The 20642-nt window shown below is 43.4% G+C and overlaps 1 long non-coding RNA gene across 2 annotated transcripts; it reads left to right on the top strand.

Annotated features, from left to right (window-relative positions):
• The first annotated feature begins 6042 nt into the window (after window positions 1-6042).
• On the top strand, window positions 6043-8572 carry LOC127309244 (uncharacterized). 2 transcript variants are annotated; one of them, XR_007857049.2, is made up of 3 exons: window positions 6043-6186; window positions 7038-7111; window positions 8181-8572. It is a non-coding gene; the product is annotated as an uncharacterized lncRNA (long non-coding RNA). The 2 variants fall into 2 exon arrangements; XR_007857050.2 differs by having other exon boundaries at window positions 7038-7141.
• Window positions 8573-20642: the final 12070 nt, after the last annotated feature.

Genomic DNA, 20642 nt, shown 5'->3' with positions numbered 1-20642 from the left:
CACACACTACCTGCTTAGAGCCGAACTCTAACAAGTTTCTATCGCCAAGATTTTAAATCATGGCATGTGTCACTTTTTTTCTTTCTTTAGAGCTTTCTATATGCACACTTTCTCCATGTTTCGACGAGAATTTCTCGACTTTCCATATATAGAAAGAGATATGCTTATGGGCCATTGCTTCAGAAAAGGTCTGCAACATCCACTCGTATGCCTATGTCTCCCCTGTTTCGTGAGCAATAATACCACATCCAAAAATAACAATGTTGAGGTGGTGATTCAGCCCAACAAACGGCACAAAGGGAAGATTGTACTTATTGGTCATGTGCGTGTTATCAGAAATAACAGCATCGCCAAAATCCCACTCGACATAGCTTTTCCGCACACTAAAACCTTTCTCAAGAGCATAGTTGTTATAGAAGTCGAATATGTCATCCTCACTTGCAACCATCTTCTTGATGATATCATAGTAATCATCCACAGCCTCATCGTCCATGTCTCAATCAAAAAACAATTTGTGTTAACCGAAAACAGAAATAAGAATTAAACACAAATTAGGAAAATTTGTTTTCATATCATGAAGTTCATAAAGCATCTACATTAAGGGCAAACATTTTATTTCCTATGTCCACTTATAAAACAGCAAACATTTTCTTTTCCATGTCCAAAAAAGTTTGTGTACACAGACTAATCATCACCTTCGGATCTACCGAGCTTGATCAAATCGAACGGTATGTCGTATCATCAAATGGTTTAGATCTACCGGCGTCTGCTTCGTTTTTATGTGTATAAAACCATCCCCTTTAGGATCCGTCGAGGCCACCATCATGTTCCTGGAATCACGCCTAGGCACATCTTCCATACCTGATATTTGTCCCACTGGCCTTCGGTATATATCTGACATCGACTAGACCCTAGGTCACCGCCCATGCCACCATCTCCTCACCGTGGCCTCTAGCCTCCATCGTTGTCACCTGCTCTCCGACTCTCCGATCTACCACCGGCTCACCCACATGAAACTATTTGAAGCTGCAGCGCCTCACTGCCCACACGAAAATATTTGAAGCTGCAAGTTTGCGTCTTCTGGACCTCCTCGTCGCACAATTTTTTAGCAGGTGCTTTTGGTTGTAGGCTTGATTTCTCATTGTAGCAACAAGGCTTATATATGTGGCGACTTCGTCAATCTCTCCCCGGATTAAATTCTTGGGTTCAGTTTTTTGGAGGTGCTCATAGGGTACGGTGTGCGTACGTGCATTCATATGTGTGAGTGTATGTACGTATTTACGAGTCTCTTCGCCTGTACTGTCTTTCGCAAAAAATAAAGATGGCAGAGGAGCATACTAAATTTGTGATAAGTGATCTACTACAATCTGTTTCAAGTTACCATTATCTTAATGCGAGAGATTCATCGAAACAATCTTTCTTTATTTATTGTCAAGGGCATGAGCAGGTCTGCTTCAGTATACAATTTTTCTTTTTGAAGCGAGACATCACACAATTGAGAAGCTAAAGATATTTGACGGAAGATTAATTCGTGAGCAAAAAATATTTCTCAACTCGGTTATTGGCTAACTGCAGCGTGTGTGGTGAGGTTGTACAATGAATTTGTATCAGGCAATGATGAAGGAGGGCTGAAGCAAGCACACAAATTCAGAAATTGCGGTAACTAGAAGGTTCTGCTGCAAGGACTGATCTTTTCAGAGTGAACTCATGCAATTTCTTCTTTATATCCTTTATATCCTTCACAATTACAATGTACTTGAAGGAACAAATACTTTGATCTATCGACAAACCATACATAACATAGGTTAGTCTTCTTCCGAGCTCTTATTTCGTAGTTTCTTCATAGCAAGGTTTAAGTGAAGTATTCTGCAAATAAATATACTTTCCGCTTCTATGAACTTTAAATCTGGTATTGATGAGTAGATGGGGTCGTGTGTTGCACGTGCCCGTTTACTAGTGCAATAACAAGATTACAAGTTCAACAAATCATATTTTTCTAAGCAAATGCACATAAACATGGCACCACAAAATAAGAAAGCTATTTCAAAAACATGGGCTTCTGATCAAATTATGTTGTTGTTACAAAAATGAGTAATGATCGAGGGTGCATAGTTTATTTATATGTGTTCTGCTTATGTGAAGTTCAAGCTCCACTCTCTTACCTCTCTAAGTGCATTTGTCTATGGTCACCCCTTTTATTTCCATCTTTTTTTTATTTCCATCTATGGTTCTGAAGTCACATGTGCTAGCTTTATCATGAGATAGGCATGGGACATCAATCATTTATAATTGTTGAGTACTTAAATTTTAGTACATACTCAATTGCGTAACCACTCATGTCCTTTATATTATAGGCCCCACACTATGGGCGCACACTTGCAAGAATAGCTTAGGGAGAAGTGGGACTACGATTTTTTCCCACATTGCTAGTCTTAGTTTAGTGTGAGTTGGACTCGAAACCCAAATGGAGTCCGAGCTACATGGGTCATGTTTTTATCCAAAATAGGAATTCATGGTTTCAAAAAATCATGTTTTTTTCTTCTAGATGTAGCCAATGATACATTCTACCAACATGCAAAATCTCAAGGTGAAACAAAATGTATTGTGGGAAAAAGTGAAAAAAAATCCGAAAACTGTTGGAGGTTCGAAAATATGCATTTCGATTACTTTAGATCCACAATTTTGTCAATTTCGTATGGCCAAAAATAAAGACTCTTTTGCATTGTTTATTTACACACTGGGAGAATACATCAGTCACATATAGGTGATTTTTTCCATAATTTTTTTAACTATGAAGTCTATTTTAATTTATTTCAAAAACGGTTCCATGGAGCGTGAGCTCCAAAACACCACACTCGAGTTAGGCTTGCTTATAGGGAAGGCTATTCTACAGTTCTACCACTTGTATGAGCATGAGAAGAGGATGCCTACATGTGTTCTCCTCCTCCGCCACCCGCCTCATCATGACCCTCGTGTCATGTTTCGTGAATGAGCCAACCTAGAACCTATGCCAAGTGTACAATTTTTGCACTGGTGGAAGACGAAACTGAATGGTCTCGACACGCAATAGTGGGAGACGAACCGAAGGGTCTATCATTATCTTGAATCTCTTGCCTCCTACCATATTTATATAAGATGTCGATCATCATCTCTTTAACTCACGCCACAACAACACATGAGACTACCACCCGATTCTAGAGCTTTGCGCAGCCACTCAGGTCTTTCCCAACCCATCTTGTGGTGTGCACAAACCATAGCCGCTCGAATTTGTCGTTCTAACGGGATCTCATTGGCGGTGGCCCTTCGCGGCCCTAGAGGCAGCGCCCAAAACAGAGGAAGTTTGGGAGGGGGGGGGGGGGGGGGGGGGTGATGCGTCAGAACTATATTTTTCGTAGAATTTAATATGTATTGTCCGCATGACCGAATGCACCGTCAAACCAGTCATTGAGATGATAAAATGACTGCCGTATCTCACGATTTTAGTCATCTATAACACAATTATGATGTTTTTTTTCATTACAGGAAAGTGATGGGTCTTGTGGGATTTTTTCGCTTTTAAAGAAACATATAACGTGTTATATTGATATTGATAAAATATTATCCATTACTATAGAGCTAAATTAACCCATCACCTTGTCACATTTGCATGTAGCTCTTTGGTTTATACGGAGCCGTACACAGTACACACACATTAGGGTAATCCCTCTGACCAAACTGAAACATAAGAATTAATTATCCATGGAGCCGGTTGCTGAATCTGAGGGTTGTTACTACGAGGATGTATATGGATGCATTTGATGATGAGCATCAGAGCATGGAACCCACTGATATTTTCCTTCCTAGTACTGATCATGTAGTGAAATACGCTCAATGTTGGCTCGTCACCCGGACCGTTCAGAAGTTCAATGGATCAGGCAGGGATTACAATTAGCGCAATGCTGAAAACCGTATAAGCAATGGAAAATCAGGATCCCTCGGTGTTGCCTGCTGAGTAATAATAAGAAAGTCGGCTCCTAGTTATTCATCTCCCTCTAGCTAACTGAAGACTATATGGAAATCCATGAATAAAAATGCTTCCTGGTTCTTGACCAATATGAACTCAACGGCAGATATGAGGTGCATTTAAAACCACGGAATCACCAACAAAGGTTCATCTACAGGCTTGCACAGCTAATTTAAGAAGGGCTGAGGTTGACTTCTTCAAACAATCAACCTTCACTAATATTATCAAGGGTTAATTGAATAAATGCCACCATAATTTCTGGTTATTTGAGAGACGTCATCGTAAATTTCATCTTCCGAAAAATGCCATTGCATACATTTTATATATACCATTATATCGCAAATTCCGTTATGTTTTTGCAGTACATGGTGGCGGCACTGCACGAGACCAGAATAAGCCACGGTCCACTCAAGTTATCCACTTTGTGCGAAGCATCCAGCAAGCAGCACTCCGGTAGAGCCTCGGCGTCGCGGCATCCCCGCATCCCCGCATGCTGTCACTGCTAGCTGTTGCCCCTGCACGACCACTGCTACACTTTGCGGGCGCCGCTTCTCTTTCCCGCACGGCCCAGCCAACGCCACTCGCTGCTATCGCCGGCACATGGCGTCAAACGACCAAGGGGATGATCCGGGCGGGCTCGATTTCAACGGAATGCGTGACCACGATGGCCACTGCCGATGTATCCTTGCCGGAAACACTTTGGTGAATATAGTGGCCACCGAGACCTGTCCTGATGCCTCCTAAGCCTACAAAATGAGCCACCAGCGGCAGCGACAAATAACGATAGAAATATTTACTTCATAGAACTAGTAATACTGATCGAGATTCCATAGTATTTTTACAAGTGTTCCGTTGACGTGAAGCTCAGGCTCCACTCCCTGGGCTCATTTCTATTCCAATGACCATCCCTTTTTTTTCCACGGGATATGGAAGTGACGGCTACTAGCTTTATTGTGAGGCAATGCGGCTGATGGAAAGTGTAGGTATGGACATCAATCCGTTCATCAGTATTGAGTACTCTAAGTCTAGTACATAGTCAATTACGTAGCCTCTCGGTGCACTTCAATTTTACGGTTACACGGTCAGTTTAAAATTCTACTTCTCGATATATTTAGTAAAGCAAAGACTTGTTCAGTTCACACGGATTCTTTTCTTTATAGATATCAGAACAGCGAGGTTTAGACACGGCGTTGTGTAACACGATATGGTCACTTAGAGCTGCAACACAGCGGGCATTCTTCAACATCCTGAAGATGTAGGGATTCGTTGCATAGAAAACAAAAAAATTCCTACCGCGAGAACGCAATCCAACCCAAGATGCATTCTAGAAGACGGGAGCAACGAGGAGATGATCGAGACTCACCCTTGAAGATTTCCAAAGCCTACAAGATGAGGCTCTTGTTGCTGCGGTAGACGATCACTTGCCGCTTGTAAAAGCGCGTAGAAGATCTTGATCACGGTGCCACGATCGGGCAGCACCTCCGTACTCGGTCACACGTTCGGTGTTGATGAAGACGACGTCCTTCTCCCCGTTCCAACGGGCAGCGGAAGTTGTAGCTCCTCCTTGAATCCGGCAGCACGACGGCGTGGTGGCGGTGGCGATGGAGAACTCCGGCGGAGCTTCGCTAAGCGTTTGCGGGAGAGGTGGAGGAGGTGGGGCGGCTAGGGTTTGGGAGAGGGGGAGGTGGCCGGCCACTATGAGGGGTGCGGCCACAATGGCTTTGGTGTGGCCGGCCCCCTCCCCTTGCTCCTCATTATATAGGTGGAACACCCAAGAGTTGGTCTACAAGTCTTCGAATAAGACCCCAAACCAAAACCTTCCATATGACATGAAACCTACCCAAGGTGGGATTCCCACTTGAGGCCTCGTTCGGTGACAGAGTTTTTACAAGTGTTTGGGCCGGTTTTGGAGTGTTTTTTTGGGGCCCAATCAAAACACCCGAAAACACCTCAAAACACGTTTGGGCTGTTCGGTAGGCCGGTTTTGGCCTGTTTAGTCCCGACGAAACACGGCGAAACCCGTCGGGCTGGAGTGGAACTAAAACGCTTCACCCCCCTCGCGTTTTCTGGCGGCTGGCGACGAGGGCGACGAGAGGGCGACGCGGCGACGAGGCGACGAGGCAGGAAGACGACGCCGCGCCGACGCTCCTGCCGCCGCCCCTCATCGTCAAGCTTGATCCTTTGTAAGAACGCACCTCATCACCTCCTCTCTCATGTACTAGTCGCGCTTGGCTTGTCTGCGGCTAGGGTTCTTGATGTGAGATCCGTTCTTGGTTTGTTTAGTTCTTGGCTTATCTAGTAGATTCGGTTGATTCCTCTGTGAGATCCGGTTCCTCTATGTGATCCTGTTATAGGTACAATTCTTGACTTAGATTCAGAGAAATTTGGATCAAAGAATCCAAAGGGAGTCCAATTCCTAGTTTGGCCAATCGGATACACGGATGCTCCAATTGCGTCTGTGTCCTTTTGCTATTCTGATCACAAGAGCAGAACAGGAAGGGTCACCCTTGAATGCAGTCGACCCAAAGAGAAGAAACAAGCCTTCGGCAAAAATTCCTCGTACTGCATATATAACTCGTATGTAGTGGGTGAAACAGACTTGCTAGAATATGTTCCTTGTACTGCATATGTATACTCGTATGATATGGTAGAACTACTTGTAGCTTAACTAAGTTAAGTTGAGCAGGACCTATCTGATAACTGTCAAAAAGCCTGGTGATTTATGGTGCTAGGTGCTTCACTGTCGTTTAACTTTGAAGCTTTGAGATTTTGACAGCACAACCAGTAGACTCGATATTCCTCTTTCATGTAGATTTTTGGTTAATGGTTGCAGTTTTCAGGCTTAAAATAGAAACAATGGCTCTTGTCGTGTGTGCATGGTTATGCAAGTTATGAGTCCAAATCTGTTTGCACATTTTAAAAGACTCAGCCGATTTACATTTTCGGTCCCCAGATTCTCAAAAAATAGTCTGTTCAAGATATCTCATGTCCCCAGACTATACTGTATTGATATCAAGTGCAAATGTTTTTTCAGAAAGGTCCTGCCGCCGCCGACCTAGAGCTCCTGCCGCCGCCCCTCCTCTCCGTCGAAGCTGGAGTCATTCCTGAGTACCATCCATCCCGCCGCCTCCTCTCCCTGTACTTCTTGATGCACCTAAATTTTGTATTGGATACAACTTTCATGATGAAGTCATTTTGCAGTATGATCATACATTTATCTTTACTGAATAGACCAGATATATGCTAAATATAAAAAATGATCTTTTCTGGACACTTCTGGTAGGAGCAAGTTTCCTGAACTTGATCCCAAGGCTCAAGTCCACTATGAGTGAGTTTCTGTAAACATTTTGGATAAACATGTAGCAGTGACATGGGTTGTTTTGCCCTAGGACAATAGCTAAAATTAGCCACAAACATTGGCATGGCTTATTTTGTTTCTTCAAATTTTATCATAGTAGCATTGGAGTGTGCAGAGTTATTTTTTCTTCAGCAAACTTGATCATATTAACATCGTTTGTGCATGGTAGTACTGATTGAAATCCCAATTGTATGTTTATACATGGAATCGAGAAACTAGCCACTGGATACAACATCACATGAGGTACTGATTCTCTTCTCGAGAAACAGTGGAATGTAGTTTTTAGGTCGTCTTTGTTGTGATATTAGAATCTGGATTGGTCTGGCCACGTATTTCTTGCAGTATCATGTAAACGCTATATTGTAGGCAGAGGCATCAGACGATATAATGTGAGCTCTCTGCTGAACTTTCTCCAAAGTTACTAGTAGCAGATTATTCCGTCTGTGAAATGTATTGCCAGCTAGATGAAAATTCTGGAATTGCCAAGATATGCCTGGGACATTGTAACAAGATGTTCTTCTTCTTGTTCGTGTTATCTCAATGGTCAAAAGTCATCTATTTATTTGTATAGACGTGGTTAGATAAAGTTGCTTTCATTCTGTATAATTTTGGTTTTGCTTTTTAGCATTAGGACACAATTAGTTGCTTTTATCTACATGCATCTACTCATGCATTGGATCATCAGTTAATGCCTGCAAAGAGATATTCATCCACTGTTTGCTTGCTGTGCTTTTAATATACCTTCCTATCATGCATTGTTATGAAAGAACCACCATAGTTTTCTCTTTTTTTTCACTCTCAACTTGTTTATTGTTGCAGGGTACATATCAATGAGCACGGCTTAGAGAAAACTTATGTTCATGCTGCCCTTTTGCTCTGCTTGAAGTTGTCAGAGACCATGCCTGAAGATATTTATTGCTGGCACTTAGCTGAAATAATACTGGATAATTAATTGTGTAGCAAGTCTTTAGCTTCGGTGCCTGAAGATATTTGTTGTTGGAACTGAGCTGAAATCTTATTTATTTGCTGTTAAGATCTGAGCTGAAACCTTATTTATTTGTTGTTGGAACTGAGCTGAAACCTTATTTATTTGCTAAGATCTATCTGAACCAATGATTGAAGATATTTGATGTTAAATCTTATTGAATTTGTATTTGAAACACTGTACCAATTATTGAATTTTTATCTATTCAATGTAATTATTGAATTTCTATCTATTCTAGTGTGTTAAAAAAGATCATATTTTTATTTGTGATACAAGTTTAGTTTAAACTGTAAAAGAAGATTGTTTTTTGATCCATTTGTGTTGAACACACTTGAATACATTAGTTTGTAAAACCTGCGTTCCAAACAAGTGTTTTGGATGAAAAGGGTTTTGTAGTGTTTTAGGTAGTGTTTTGGGTGGCTGGTGTTTTCACCCAAAACACTCCTCAAAACACCCCTAAAAACTCAAAAAACCACTGGCACCGAATGAGGCCTGAGGTGGGATTCCCACCTTTCCTTGGGAGGGGGTGGCCGGCCACCTTAGGTGGAGTCCACCTGGGACTCCACCCCCTAGGGTTGGCCGGCCATGGGTGGTGGAGTCCCTCCGAGACTCCGCCTTCCAAAGTGATTTCTTCCGGACTTTTCTAGAACCTTCTAGAACCTTCCATAAATGCACCGGATCATTTCCAAACTTATAAAATGACTTCCTATATATGAATCTTATTCTCCGGACCATTCCGGAACTCCTCGTGATGTCCGGGATCCCATCCGAGACTTCGAACAATACTTCGAACTCCATTCCATATTCAAGTTCTACTATTACAACATCAAACCTTAAGTGTGTCACCCTACGGTTCGCAAACTATGTAGACATGGTTGAGATCTCTCTCCGACCAATAACCAATAGCGGGATCTGGAGATCCATAATGGCTCCCACACATTCAACGATGACTTAGTGATCGAATGAACCATTCACATACGATACCAATTCCCTTTGTCACGCGATATTTTACTTGTCCGAGGTTTGATCATCGGTATCACTCTATACCTTGTTCAACCTCGTCTCCTGACAAGTACTCTTTACTCGTACCGTGGTATGTGATCTCTTATGAACTTATTCATATGCTTGCAAGACATTAGACGATATTCCACCGAGAGGGCCCAGAGTATATCTATCCGTCATCGGGATGGACAAATCCCACTGTTGATCCATATGCCTCAACTCATACTTTCCGGATACTTAATCCCACCTTTATAACCACCCATTTACGCAGTGGCGTTTGATGTAATCAAAGTACCTTTCCAGTATAAGTGATTTACATGATCTCATGGTCATAAGGACTAGGTAACTATGTATCGAAAGCTTATAGCAAATAACTTAATGACGTGATCTTATGCTACGCTTAATTGGGTGTGTCCATTACATCATTCATATAATGATATAACCTTGTTATTAATAACATCCAATGTTCATGATTATGAAACTAATCATCTATTAATCAACAAGCTAGTTAAGAGGCTTACTAGGGACTCATTGTTGTTTACATAACACACATGCATCAATGTTTCGGTTAATACAATTATAGCATGGTATATAAACATTTATCATAAACATAAAGATATATAATAACCACTTTTATTATTGCCTCTTGGGCATATCTCCAACAGTCTCCCACTTGCACTAGAGTCAATAATCTAGATTACATTGTAAGGTACCTAACACCCATGGCATTCTGGTGTTGGTCATGCTTTGCCCTAGGGAGAGCTTTAGTCAACGGATCTGCTACATTCAGATCAGTATGTACTTTGCAAATCTTTACTTCTCCATCTTCGATGTACTCGCGAATCGAATGATAACGCAGCTTGATATGCTTCAGCCTCTTGTGTGACCTTGGTTCTTGTGCATTGGCGATGGCACCCATGTTGTCACAGTAGATGACTAGTGGGTCCAATGCACTAGGAACCACACCGAGCTCTACAATGAACCTCTTCATCCATACCGCTTCTGATGAAGCCTCTGAAGCCGCTATGTACTCCGATTCTGTTGATGACTTTGCCACCGTGCACTGCTTCGAGCTTGCCCAGCTTACTGCAGCACCTTTCAATATAAACACGTACCCAGACTATGACTTAGAGTCATCAGGATCAGTGTTCCAACTTGCATCGGTGTAACTTGTTACAACGAGCTCTTGGTCACCTCCATAACAAAGAAACATATCCTTAGTTCTTTTCAAGTACTTCAGGATATTCTTGACCGCCGTCCAGTGTTCCATTCCTGGATCACTTTGATATCTGCTAGTCAAACTAACAGCATGTGCTATATCCGGTCTTGTACATAGCATGGCATACATGATAGAGCCTACTGCCGAGGCATAGGGGATCTGACTCATCCTTTCTCTTTCTTCTGTCGTAGCCGGACCTTGAGTCTTACTCAAGACCTTACCTGGTAACATAGGTAAGAATCCTTTCTTACTTTCGTCCATTCTAAACTTCTTTAGAATCTTGTCCAGGTATGTACTTTGTGATAGCCCTATTAGACGTCTTGATCTATCTCTATAAATCTTGATGCCTAATATATACGATGCTTCACCAAGGTCTTTCATTGAAAAACTATTATTCAAATAACCTTTTACACTACTTAATAGTTCTATATCATTCCCAATCAATAATATGTCATCTACATATAATATCAGGAACGCTACAGAGCTCCCACTCACTTTCTTGTAAATACAGGCCTCTCCATGACACTGTATAAACCCGAAGTCTTTGATCACCTTATCAAAGCGTCGGTTCCAACTTCTCGATGCTTGCTTCAGTCCATAAATTGAACGCTGAAGTTTGCATACTTTGTCAGCATTTTTAGGATCGACAAAACCTTTGGGTTGTACCATATACAACTTTTCCTCAATGTCTCCATTAAGGAACGCCGTTTTGACATCCATCTGCCAAATCTCATAATCGAAAAATGCAGCTATTGCTAACAAAATCCTCACAGATTTTAGCTTTGCTACAGGTGAGAAAGTCTCATCGTAGTCAACACCTTGAATTTGTCGGAAACCCTTTGCGACAAGTCGAGCTTTATAGACAGTAATATTACCATCAGCATCTGTTTTCTCTTGAAGATCCATTTATTCTCGACAGCCTTGCGGCTATCAGGTAAGTCTACCAAAGTCCAAACTTTGTTATCATACATGGATCCCATTTCGGATTTCATGGCTTCTTGCCATTTGTTGGCATCTGGGCTCATCATCGCTTCTTCATACGTTGCAGGGTCTTTATCATTGTTGTCCACAATCATGACATTTAGACAAGGATCATACCAATCAGGAGTGGCACGTTCCCTTGTCGATCTGCGAGGTTCAGTAGCTATCTCGTTTGAAGTTTCATGATCATTATCATTAGCTTCCTCTGTTGACGGTGTAGGCGGCACAGCAACATCTTCCGGTACTGCGCTACTCTGATCAACGAGCAAAGATTCTTCAATCTCATCGAGTTCTACTTTTCTTCCAGTCACTTCTTTAGTGAGAAATTCTTTCTCAAGAAAGGTTCCGTTCTTAGCAACAAAGATCTTGCCTTCGGATCTGTGATAGAAAGTGTACCCTATAGTTTCCTTAGGGTATCCTATGAAGACGCATTTCTCCGCTTTGGGTTCTAGCTTGTCCGGTTGTAACTTTTTTACGTAGGCTTCGCAACCCCAAACTTTAAGGAACGACAGCTTAGGTTTCTTATTAAACCATAATTCATACGGTGTCGTTTCAACGGATTTTGATGGTGCTCTATTTAAAGTGAATGCGGCTGTCTCTAATGCATAACTCCAAAATGATAACGGCAAATCAGTAAGAGACATCATAGAACGAACCATATCTAAGAGAGTTCGATTACGACGTTCGGACACACCGTTTCGTTGTGGTGTTCCTGGCGGTGTCAATTGTGAAAGTATTCCGCATTTCTTTAAATGCATGCCAAACTCATAACTCAGATATTCACCTCCGCGATCAGATCGTAGAAATTTAGTCTTCTTGTTACGTTGATTTTCTACTTCACTTTGGAATTCCTTAAACTTCTCGAAAGTTTCGGATTTATGTTTCATTAAATAGATATACCCATATCTACTCAAATCATCTGTGAAGGTTAGAACATAACGATAACCACCGCGCGAGGCTACACTCATTGGTCCGCACACATCGGTATGTATGATTTCCAATAAGTCAGTAGCTCGCTCCATAATACCAGAGAATGGAGTCTTAGTCATTTTTCCCATTAGACATGCTTCACATCTATCAAGTGACTCAAAGTCAAGTGTTTCAAGTAATCCATCGGTATGGAGTTTCTTCATGCGTTTCACTCCAATATGACCAAGACGACAGTGCCACATATAAGTAGAATTATCATTTAATTTCATTCGCTTAGCATCAATGTTATGAATATGTGTAACACTACTATTGAGATCTAATAGAAATAAACCATTCTTTTCAGGTGCTCGACCATAAAAGATATTATTCATAAAAATAGAACAACTATTATTCTCAGACTTGAATGAATAACCGTCTTGCATTAAACAAGATCCAGATATAATGTTCATGCTCAACGCGGGTACAAAATAACAATTATTGAGGTTTAAAACTAATCCCGAAGGTAGATGTAGAGGAAGTGTGCCGACAGCGATCACATCGACATTGGATCCATTTCCAACGCGCATCGTCACTTCATCCTTCAATAGTCTTCGTTTATTCTTTAGTTCCTGTTTCGAGTTACAAATATGAGCAACCGAACCAGTATCAAATACCCAGGTACTAGTACGAGAACTAGTGAGATAAACATCTTCTTCTTCTTCTTGACAAGGCCGCTCTTCAGATCCGCCAAATACTTGGAGCAATTACGCTTCCAGTGTCCCTTCTCCTTGCAGTAATAGCACTCAGCATCAGGCTTAGGGCCAGTCTTAGGTTTCACAGAAGGCGTGGCAGCTTTCTTGCCACCCTTCTTGTTTTTGCCTTTAGACTTGCCCTGTTTCTTGAAACTGGTGGTCTTGTTGACCATCAACACTTGCTGCTCTTTCTTGATCTCAATCTCAGCAGATTTTAGCATGGCGAAGAGTTCAGGTAACTCTTTGTTCATGTTCTGCATATTGTAGTTCATCACAAAGTTCTTGTAACTAGGTGGCAGTGATTGAAGGACACGATTAATCCCCAGTCGGTTAGGAATCACTATTCCCAAATCACTGAGTTTCTTCGCATGCCCGGTCATGGCGAGCATGTGCTCACTAACGGAGCTGCCTTCTTCCATCATGCAACTGAAGAAGTGTTTCGATGCTTCATAGCATTCCACGGCCGCATGAGTTTCAAAGATAGTTTTCAACTCATTGACTAACTCATGTGGATCGTGGTGCTCAAAACGTTTTTGAAGATCGGCTTCCAGACTGCATAGGATGGCACACTGAACTTGAGAGTACCGAGTTTTCCGAGTAGCGTAAACATTCTTTACTTCATCGGTTTCAGTTTCTGCAGGAGGGTCACCTAGCGGTGCATCAAGCACATATTGCAGGTTTCCGCCATTGAGGAAGATCCTCACATGGCGGAACCAGACGGTGAAGTTGCTACCGTTGCTCTTAAGCTTTTCTTTCTCTAGGAACTGGTTAAAATTGATTGGGGACGCCATATCTACAACATATATTTGCAATAGTTTAGACTAATGTTTATGACAAATTGAGTTCAAATTTTAATTTAACAAAATTAAAAACTAGGTGAACTCCCACTCAAAACAATATCCCTCGAATTGTCTTAGTGATCACACGAACCAAATCCACCACACCAAGTCCGATCATCACGAGACAAGATGTAACTTCAATGGCGAACACTCAAAGTGTTCATCATATCAATCATATGATTCATGCTCTACTTTCGGTATCACGTGTTCCGAGACCATGTCTGTACATGCTAGGCTCGTCAAGGCCACCTTAGTATCCGCATGTGCAAAACTGGCTTGCACCCGTTGTATGCACTTGTTGAGTCTATCACACCCGATCATCACGAGATGCTTCGAAACGACAAGTCTTGGCAACGGTGCTACTAAGGATGAACACTTTATTATCTTGATATTTTAGTGAGAGGGATCATCTTATAATGCTACCGTCGCGATCTAAGCAAAATAAGATGCATAAAGGATTAACATCACATGCAGTTCATATGTGATATGATATGGCCCTTTTGTCTTTGCGCCTTTGATCTTCATCTCCAAAGCACGGACATGATCTCCATCATCAACGGGCATGATCTCCATCATCGTCGGCATAGCGTCAAGGTCAATGCCGCCGTCTTCATGATTGTTCTCCCATGTAGCAACTATTACAACTTCTTTGAAATACTACTCAACATGAAATTTAAAGACAACCATAAGGCTCCTGCCAGTTGCCACAATACAATAATGATCATCTCATACATATTCATCATCACATTATGGCCATATCACATCACCAAACCCTGCAAAAACAAGTTAGACGTCTCTAATTTGGTTTGCATATTTTACGTGGTTTAGGGTTTTCGAGTAAGATCTAATCTACCTACGAACATGAACCACAACGGTGATACTAGTGTTGTCAATAGAAGAGTAAATTGAATCTTCACTATAGTAGGAGAGACAGACACCCGCAAGGCCACTTATGCAATACAAGTTGCATGTCAAGCGTGGAGCAAATCTCATGAACGCGGTCATGTAAAGTTAGCCCGAGCCGCTTCATCCCATTATGCCACAAAGATGCAAAGTACTCAAACTAAAGACAACATAAGCATCAACGCCCACAAAACCAATGTGTTCTACTCGTGCAACCATCTATGCATAGACACGGCTCTGATACCACTGTAGGGATTCGTTGCATAGAAAACAAAAAAATTCCTACCGCGAGAACGCAATCCAAGCCAAGATGCAATCTAGAAGACGGGAGCAACGAGGAGATGATCGAGACTCACCCTTGAAGATTTCCAAAGCCTACAAGATGAGGCTCTTGTTGCTGCGGTAGACGATCACTTGCCGCTTGCAAAAGCGCGTAGAAGATCTTGATCACGGTGCCACGATCGGGCAGCACATCCGTACTCGGTCACACGTTCGGTGTTGATGAAGACGACATCCTTCTCCCCGTTCCAGCAGGCAGCGGAAGTAGTAGCTCCTCCTTGAATCCGGCAGCACGACGGCGTGGTGGCGGTGGCGATGGAGAACTCCGGCGGAGCTTCGCTAAGCGTTTGCGGGAGAGGTGGAGGAGGTGGGGCGGCTAGGGTTTGGGAGAGGGGGAGGTGGCCGGCCACTATGAGGGGTGCGGCCACAATGGCTTTGGTGTGGCCGGCCCCCTCCCCTTGCTCCTCATTATATAGGTGGAACACCCAAGAGTTGGTCTACAAGTCTTCGAATAAGACCCCAAACCAAAACCTTCCATATGACATGAAACCTACCCAAGGTGGGATTCCCACTTGAGGTGGGATTCCCACCTTTCCTTGGGAGGGGGTGGCCGGCCACCTTAGGTGGAGTCCACCTGGGACTCCACCCCCTAGGGTTGGTCGGCCATGGGTGGTGGAGTCCCTCCGGGACTCCGCCTTCCAAAGTGATTTCTTCCGGACTTTTCTAGAACCTTCCATAAATGCACCGGATCATTTTCAAACTTATAAAATGACTTCCTATATATGAATCTTATTCTCCGGACCATTCCGGAACTCCTCGTGATGTCCGGGATCCCATCCGAGACTTCGAACAATACTTCGAACTCCATTCCATATTCAAGTTCTACTATTACAACATCAAACCTTAAGTGTGTCACCCTACGGTTCGCAAACTATGTAGACATGGTTGAGATCTCTCTCCGACCAATAACCAATAACGGGATCTGGAGATCCATAATGGCTCCCACATATTCAACGATGACTTAGTGATCGAATGAACCATTCACATACGATACCAATTCCCTTTGTCACGCGATATTTTACTTGTCCGAGGTTTGATCATCGGTATCACTCTATACCTTGTTCAACCTCGTCTCCTGACAAGTACTCTTTACTCGTACCGTGGTATGTGGTCTCTTATGAACTTATTCATATGCTTGCAAGACATTAGACGACATTCCACCGAGAGGGCCCAAAGTATATCTATCCGTCATCGGGATGGACAAATCCCACTGTTGATCCATATGCCTCAACTCATACTTTTCGGATACTTAATCCCACCTTTATAACCACCCATTTACGCAGTGGCGTTTGATGTAATCAAAGTACCTTTCCAGTATAAGTGATTTACATGATCTCATGGTCATAAGGACTAGGTAACTATGTATCGAAAGATTATAGCAAATAACTTAATGACGTGATCTTATGCTACGCTTAATTGGGTGTGTCCATTACATCATTTTTTTTACGGTGAAACCGTAGGGGAAGCCCCTACGGTATATTTTTCATTGATATATATAAACAAGGAACAGTACGGTGTGTCCATTACATCATTCATATAATGATATAACCTTGTTATTAATAACATCCAATGTTCATGATTATGAAACTAATCATCTATTAATCAACAAGCTAGTTAAGAGGCTTACTAGGGACTCATTGTTGTTTACATAACACACATGTATCAATGTTTCGGTTAATACAATTATAGCATGGTATATAAACATTTATCATAAACATAAATATATATAATAACCACTTTTATTATTGCCTCTTGGGCATATCTCCAACAGAAGAGTCATGGAGAAAAGCTATTGTGATATCCTCCATTTGTTCACTACAAGAAATGGGACATTTGTTGACGAAAACCCTGGTGACGAAAATGCATACCGTCATGGATGTGTCCTTATAGGTGACGAATTCATCTTTCGTCAAGCATTTAAGGTAATGCTTGACGGTATGATTTTTCGTCAACAAAAAATCGTCACCCTTTACCCAAGCGGGAAGGGCTTCCATCGTGTCTGTTAATAGGTGACGAAATCAAAGATCGTGGTGTATGTAAACCGTGATTTGCATATACAACGGACCCACATAGCAGGTCAATAATACTAAGTTACTTTATTAAATGTTATTAGTTTTATATATCATGCGTGACCCACTTGTCAGGAACATATTTAATTAAGTAAAAATTGTGGTTTGGAAGAATCGAACCAGGGCTTTGGCGTGACCGACGCGGAGTGTTACCGCTAAGGTAGATATAGAATTTTGATCTTGATCCGTAACTAGTCTATTCTACATATTTATTTCAATGGTGTGATCTAGATGTTACGACATAATAATTTCCTTATTAATATTTATGTCGGCCGAGGGTGCCTCGTTTAAGTCGCGCCGCTAGCAGACACGGCCTATCTCGGTGATCTTGCTAACAGTCGAATCGACTAGGGTTCTCGTCGAGGTGAGAAGAAATCCGTGAAGGATCCATTGTGGTGGCGGCGAGACACATCATCGGTGAGTTCTCCTGATTGTTCGTTAGGTCTAGATTTTTTAATCAGTTGTCAAGATATGTTCTGAAGAACGTTGGCATGTTCTTAACCAAATTGTAGGCAATGGATCGAAGTTGGATAACTGATGGCACCAAGAAGTTCACAACAAAGTACATCACAGGTGTTAGAGATTTCATCAAGTTTGCGCGAATTTAGGGGATGAATTTTTGAAAAATTGTCAGAAAAATCTGAAAGTCCATGGTGGAGATGTGTCGAAAGAGGGGTTTTCGGACGAAAAGAGGGGGGAATGGCCAAAAAATGACCAAACCACCATGGATTGGGGCATGATTTGGCACCCTTGTGCACATTGTGATATGACACCCTGGTTGCTATGGGTTTTGATTTTTTGGAGTTGGTGGCATGGTGGCCCCATGGTGGAGATGTGTCGAAAGAGGGGTTTTCGGACGAAAAGAGGGGGGAATGGCCAAAAAATGACAAAACCACCATGGATTGGGGCATGATTTGGCACCCTTGTGCACATTGTGATATGACACCTTGGTTGCTATGGGTTTTGATTTTTTGGAGTTGGTGGCATGGTGGCCCCATGGTGGAGATGTGTCGAAAGGGGGGTTTTCGGACGAAAAGAGGGGGGAATGGGCAAAAACTGACCAAACCACCATGGATTGGGCCATGATTTGGCACCCTTGTGCACATTATGATATTACACCTTGGTTGCTATGGTTTTTGATTTTTTGGAGTTGGTGGCATGGTGGCCCCATGGTGGAGATGTGTCGAAAGAGGGGTTTTCGGACGAAAAGAGGGGGAATGGCCAAAAAATGACCAAACCACCATGTATTGGGGCATGATTTGGCACCCTTGTGCACATTGTGATATGACACCTTGGTTGCTATGGGTTTTGATTTTTTGGAGTTGGTGGCATGGTGTCCCCATGGTGGAGATGTGTCGAAAGAGGGGTTTTCGGACAAAAAGAGGGGGAATGGGCAAAAACTGACCAAACCACCATGGATTGGGGCATTATTTGGCACCCTTGTGCACTGTCGTCGTGGTGAACGAGCAGATGCCATAGGATGGCTTAGATTGGGGCCGAATGGACGCAAGAGGATTCGGGGGAGGGTTTGCGATCAGGTGGGAAGAGATTCCGGATGGTTTCCTCAAGAACTTGGCCAAGGCCAGAGGTTGAAGAAGAAAGACACAAGGAAGAACTCCCTCTAGATCACCATTTTTATTGATTCACAAGTTACAGGCTCTGCCTTCCTACACACGCGCGTACATACTTGCCCGTGAAGATGGGCTGCCCCCTCTCCTTATATAGGGGAGAGGGTGGCTTACACTGCAAGAAACCCTAAAGGCATCTTTGACTGGACAAACTACTTTACAGAGTTACTGTACAAAGCTACTTTAATCATGAGTGACGCCGGAGTCCTCTTTAATCAGGGCTGCTGATGTCCTCCGGCTTCTTTGGACGTCACCTCTCTCTTTGGCGCCAGGGCTCTGAATAAAGTTACTTTGCTTAGCTCATCCTTGTCTTCTTGCTCTGAAGAGAATCTTTGACCAGTCCTGCCGACAGGCTCTCCTTTCCGGTATCTTCTATACCGGGTTCCGGCATACCCCTTTGGGGATACCGGCTTAGCCTTGCTCTCCCGGATTCCTACTAGGCTTCCGGTAAGAACATTAAACCGGTATCTTGATGGCTTAAACCATCCGGTTTGGCATGCCTTTGGCATACCGGGGGTTATCCCCCCAACATTAGTCCCCGAAGCTGGTATAGTCTGGAGGATTCTATCCTACAGACCATGCCAGGTTTTCATCTTTTTTAAGATACCGGTTTAATTACTCATGTCTTGAGCTTAGTTCCGGCACCTTTACCCTTGTTCCTTTTCTTCTCTTTGCAAGGCTTGTTCCGGCACCTCTTTTTTCCGGCACCATGTGTCTTTACTCCTTCCTCGGCGAAGTCGAGAATATATCGGGCCCCGCGCCTGTCAGTGACATGCGCACTGTAACTGACGCGCCAGTGTCCGCTGTCACATCGTTTCGACTCCCGCGCACGCATTTAATGCACCGCAGCGGATCCCACTACCTCTTCGGGATCCCGCGTGCGCCTCCGTGTGGCCTCCGTTTTCGCGCGTGTATCCCTCCGCCACGTGGTGGCCCAAGGCACGAACCGTCGCGGGCCGTGAGGCGAACCGCCGCGGCCCAGCGGTTCCACACCCACTTTCTCTCTCTTATATAAACGCAACTGCCCGTTCCTCTTCATCTTCTTCGCATTCTCCTCCTTCGCGCACAGAGCTTCACGCCTTTGCGCCTCCGCCGCTCTCCGTCCGCCGTCGCCCGTTCAAGCTCCGGCGCCCGGCGAACTCACGCCGTGCCGCCGCCGGACTTCGCCGTGCGGAGACCTTCGGCAGCAACTTCTTCGCGTCCGCCGCATTTGTGCTTCTTCGCGAGCTTCTCCGCCTCGCCGTCGACAGTGCTCGCAGGCGGCTGCAGACCCACTTCACCGCCAGCAAACTCCTTCCCCAGCGACCGCGCCGCTCAAGGTTGGTACTAATTTCACTTTACTCGCCGTTCGCTTGCTTTCCAGATCTTGAGCCTTTGGTGTTCTTATTTGCTCCTTTTTCTTTGGTTTTCCTCTTACTCGTAGATCTTCACGCGGGGTTCGAGTCTGGGATTTCTATTTCTCCACCTACCCTCGCGATGTCCGACGAGGAATCCTCCTCCGCATCCTCTTCTTCCCTTTCTCTTAAGCGCCGTAGACCTTCTCCCGGTGAATCTACGGCCTCAGATCCAATGGAAACCGATTCCGGCAACCAGCAGGAATCCGGTAACCCCCAAGAGTCCGGCGGCAACCTAGAATCCGGTAGCTTTAGCCAAGC

Source organism: Lolium perenne, chromosome 6 (genome assembly GCF_019359855.2).
Source record: "Lolium perenne isolate Kyuss_39 chromosome 6, Kyuss_2.0, whole genome shotgun sequence".
NCBI classification, from domain to species: Eukaryota; Viridiplantae; Streptophyta; class Magnoliopsida; order Poales; family Poaceae; genus Lolium; species Lolium perenne.
The sequence above is the reverse complement of the archived record's forward strand: the minus strand, read 5'-3'. Positions and strand labels throughout refer to the sequence as shown.